This window comes from Rhinopithecus bieti, unplaced genomic scaffold, assembly GCF_001698545.2.
Source record: "Rhinopithecus bieti isolate Rb0 unplaced genomic scaffold, ASM169854v2 scaffold_52066, whole genome shotgun sequence".
In the NCBI taxonomy this organism is placed as follows: domain Eukaryota; kingdom Metazoa; phylum Chordata; class Mammalia; order Primates; family Cercopithecidae; genus Rhinopithecus; species Rhinopithecus bieti.
Genome location: NW_016820486.1, coordinates 453,591 through 457,899, shown reverse-complemented (window position 1 = coordinate 457,899; position 4,309 = coordinate 453,591). Strand labels below are relative to the sequence as shown.

The 4,309-nt window shown below is 43.4% G+C and overlaps 1 protein-coding gene across 2 annotated transcripts in view; it reads left to right on the top strand.

Annotated features, from left to right (window-relative positions):
- Positions 1–652: 652 nt before the first annotated feature.
- Positions 653–4,309, top strand: part of FHL1 (four and a half LIM domains 1) — a 50,896-nt gene continuing 47,239 nt past the window's right edge. For both annotated transcript variants that reach the window (XM_017859816.1, XM_017859812.1), the window contains exons 1-2: positions 653–741; positions 2,362–2,435. The gene's annotated coding sequence lies outside the window, so the exon portion shown is untranslated. The remainder of the gene's footprint in view (positions 742–2,361; positions 2,436–4,309) is intronic.

The following is a 4,309-nucleotide window of genomic DNA, read 5'->3' as shown; positions in this document are numbered from 1 at the left end:
ATCTTACAGGACTAAGAAAACCTAACATGAACCAATCCAGATTCATATGATAGAATACGACAATGTTTTCTGCAAAGAATAGCCAGGGTCCCAGTCTGGTTACTAGAAGACACTTTCCCTGTCCCTTCCCCACCTGTAGCCCTTCCAAGCTGGAATGTGCAGAGGTGAGGAACACACAGAGAGATGACAGGGAAGTCATTGGCAAGGTGGGAATCTTAGGAAGGAAGTGATTCTGGTTCTTGAAAAAGAGAACCAGATTCCCTCAAGTAGAATCAGTATGAATTGTACCCATCGCTAGGAAAATCAATTCCAGAAGGATGAGTACGATGAAATATGATAAGACTAGTGTGTGACAGATTCGGGTTGGAAGCTTCAGTTGGATTGAATCGAAAGAGAGGTATATTTGGTGTCAAGCGTTTGTGGCGGCATGTGAAATCATTGTCCAAGTTTGATAACAGTTTGACTCTTTGCCTGCTATAATAACAGTAATAAGTGTGTATTTAACATTCAATGGGTACCTTGTGTGGGGGAGGCACTGCTAAATGCTTTACATGGCCGTACCTCCTTACCTCTATGGGGTAGGTGGTCATTATGATGCTGGTGGAGGCTGGACAGGTAATATGAGGCAGAGCCAGTATTTGAGCTCAGGCAGTCTGACTCTGGTGCCCCTGCTGTGAACAGCTGTGCCATGCTACATTCCTCCTCCAACTGCACGAACGGGTGTGGAATCTTCTAGAAACAGTGAGTTCTATATGAGTGTAGTGTAGTGATGGGAGATGAGATGGAGTAAAGCCTTTTGTGTAAATATACCATGCTAAGTACCGGGAGATAGAAATGAAATAATGATTTTTGTTCCTGCCACCAAGATACTTAACATTTTTCAGGACAAACAAAAGCTAATATGAAACAATCCAGATTCATATGATAGAATATGGAAATATTGTCTCTACTTAAGTACAGGTGGGAGGAGAACTAGAAAGTGTTCCTTTGAATTAAGTCACTTTAAAACATTTGCTTTCAAATGTTAGTGCTTAACCGTGAGCACAAAATTTGCCTTCCTCCAGGCTTTTGGCCTGACAGACAAGAACTCTGTCCCTATAGTCAGCAGATTTATCCATTTTGAGTTGGGAAGCACTGTCTTCAGCCCTGTCTTCCTGACGCCGATCCTGACAATCATCGTCAGGATCTCTAAACAGATGAACCCATTAGCCTAGTGAACCAACTGTCTCAGCTGTTTATTTACCAGCACATTAACGGTTTTTCCGTCTATAACCACTGCCTGTGTGAAGATCAGCCTGGAAGTGGTTGGAGGGTGGGGTGGGAGGGGTGGTTACACACCTGGTTGTAATCCTTGATTTATTTTTGCCCTGTTTCCATCGATACTTCTTGAGAGCTTCCTGTCTTCCAGGCACTGACCTGGGTGTGGGGATAGAGCAGTGAAAAAACAGACGGGGTCCCCCGCCCAGGGCCCTGTCTTTTCCTCAGATTTCATTTGCTCATACACATTTTCATAGTTGATCTAAAAGTGGCATTTGGTGTGAATTCTAGGATTTCACACTTTTGGCATAATACAATGATCACACTCCCTTTCTCCTTTGCCCCAGCCAGTCCTTTCTGAATAAAAGTCGTGGGGTTGGGGGCGGAAGGCAGGGATGTGATTGGGCCTGTGGGGAGGTTGCACGGGCTTGGGGAGGGCAGCATGTCGCAGCGGGCCATATTTGTGTCAGGGATGGGAAAGGCACAGGGCACCCCTGTTTCCTAGTGCTGCAGAACCCTCGCCCTGGGATGAGCCTGCCCGCTAGTCTGCATCCTAATCCCGCTGTTGATTGGAGATAACTTCAGCGGTCACAGGGCACCTCATCTCCATGGCAACCCCTCTAAATATTCCTCTGGTGACTTGTGCTCTACATTCTGGCTGGATCACAGCCCTCCTGTGGCAAAATATTCTAAAGATGTTAAAAGAGAGAGAGAGAGAGAAAAAAAAAGGCTCAACTAATAAATCTATTCTAAACGACTGAGTCATTTGTTTTGATTACCCGGGTGATTGCCAAATGTTAATTTAAAACTGAAATAGGCCATGAGCTCACTCCCCTAACAATGCTGAGTGTTTGAGCTAATACAGCTTGATAATGAGGGAGCCAGATCCACTGCCAGTGCTCATGTTATATGATAAACAGACATTTGGAGAAATATGCAGAACATCTTGGCAGTTTTCCTTTAACTCTAAGGGTTGTAAATACAAAGTAGAATGTGTTACCATGAGCCATTTCAAAGAAAGTTGACTTTATTTTTTTGGAATTCAGAACTTTGTTTCTAAAAGGTAACTTTGCCTCTTGATTCTCATTTTATCCCCTAACTTAGGCACCTTGGAAGTTGTTTTCAACCATATCCAGCCCTTGCTGAATACATCCTATCTGCCACACATTCAGCGTGAGGTAAGTTTTAGTAATTGCCACAAATTCTTACACTGATCTCCAACCTTCCAAGTTGTGGTATTAAGGGCGGCATTGTACAAAGGGCCTTATTTGTACAGGAGGTTTCAGAAGGTTCATTTTAATTGACTCAACCAATGTCACTGCTTACCCTAAATATTAGCTCTCGGGGGGAATGTCTTTTCAAGGGAAAATCTCATTTGCTTTCAACCTGGGCATATGAAAAGGGAATTTGCCAGGCACAAGAGACCTATTTGAAGGTCTGCTTGAAAATAAAGATCTGCTAATGTCGCTGCACGAACAGTAGGGAGCAGGAAAGCTACATGGAGCAAATACTGGGATGGGACGGAGGAGACTTCTGCTGCCAGCCAGGAGGTTAGGTTGACCTGATCTGCTATTAGGAATCTTTCTCCGTGGGTGGAAGGAGCCAGGGTGCAGGACTGGCACTGCAAAATCTGGTGATAGAAGGCCAAAGAGTGCTTCTGCTGGGTGACATTAATAGGGTCCAGGAGATTTTCTTCTGATTTGCCCTCAAGTTCAGAACAACCTGTGGGAAACCAGGTTGAGTAAGACCTTCCAATCCTTATATTGGATAAGCATTCTCTGTCCTCTTCATTTAGCCACAGTGACTTGTTTATACTCTGTGATGACTCAGGGTTCCCCGATTTTCTCTTTGAGAGACGGACATTGACCTTTGAAAATAATGAAAGGAAGGCATCTATGAGAAGGCTCATCCAGGCACAATACAGGAATGGTCCCTCCTTTTTTGTGCCCCGGTCTCCGTGCGCTCACAAGAGGGGATGTAACCTTTGCCAGCACTGTATCTGTCAGGATGTGCCATTTCATCCCTCAAAAGGTTGCCGTGTTTTTGCCTTCACCTTCACCCTGCCCACCCCTGCACGCAGCCACATGGTCAGTGTAGATACCTAGATTTCAGTTAGGGTACACGCTCACCAGGTGACAAGAATTGCCTTTGTTATGTCTACTTGCTGCAGAATTCCCCCCAGGTTTTAAAATACCTCTTCAAATACCTAAATGTATTAAACCTTAAATAGTAAAAAGCATAGGACAAACTTTTAGAAATGCTAAACCTGAATTTTATCCATTTCATTAATTATGGTGGTAGTCATAAGTCCTTTCAAGGCCCTGGGGCTTGAAGCAAGCTCAGTGATAAAAGCTTTCATCAGCTTCCCTCTGCTGCTGGAGATGGAATCTTCATTTTTGGGTCTAAATCCTGCCGTAGCTCTCATTCATAGCCTTTACCTATAATGGTTGTTTTCAAGTTTAAAAATAAATGATAGAAACCCATCTTCAAAAAATACAAATCTTCAGATCTAACCCCAATAGAGAAAACCAACAATCTGCTTTGGCTCAAGTAGGAGGCTGTGACTCTCTGTCAGCCTCCTCTGAGGGTGAACCCTATTGAAAGAGCAGAGATTTAAACTCTGTGCCCTTTCCCAGTTCTTATTTTTATTTTCCCACAGAAAAGAGGCTAGATTCTTTAAGGAGATATCAAGAAGGGAGATAGAAAGATATAAAGATTCTTTAAGGAGATACGAAGACATCCTCTCGCCAGCTGGAAATGCCAGCTAGGTGAGACCTGGCTATTCACATGCATTGTTTGCCCTTAGTAATTCCATAGCAATCTGCAAATTCGATCAGCTTTATCGGCAGAAAACTTTGATAGAAACCATGTGTACAAGGGCTGTATTCTTAAAATGGAACATTTAAATCGAAGTTTTTCAAGCACACATTTCAAGTGGTTTTATGATATCAAGCACACCCCAGTGACATCTTTACGTTGACCAAAACTTGGTGTCCTTGGGTTTTCTTTTAGAGCAGCGAGTTTCTCAGGTGTGTCAGTTGAATAGAATCTG